Below are 307 nucleotides of genomic sequence, written 5' to 3'. Positions count from 1 at the left end.
CTTCCACACTTATCCTCTGTTCACAGCGGAAATAGATAGACAGACTGCACAGGTAACCAATAAATAGTAAGTCCAGATGTACACAGGTCAATCTTTTTGTTTTGCACATATAAATTGTGTCTGCACTTGTGAAAAGTTTACATCATTTACATCTCTGCACATCCAGCAACTAGGAGTTGTAACTTGTACGGTTTGCCATTTATGAATGGAAGGCAGCTTTTACAGTGAAGGAAATTCCTTTCATTGAGGTGGCACAATCACCAGAACATTGGCAAAATGGAACATTACCAAACCAGAACTGACACTC

This window comes from Gadus macrocephalus, chromosome 12, assembly GCF_031168955.1.
Source record: "Gadus macrocephalus chromosome 12, ASM3116895v1".
NCBI lineage: Eukaryota > Metazoa > Chordata > Actinopteri > Gadiformes > Gadidae > Gadus > Gadus macrocephalus.
This window is presented reverse-complemented; position numbering follows the sequence as displayed.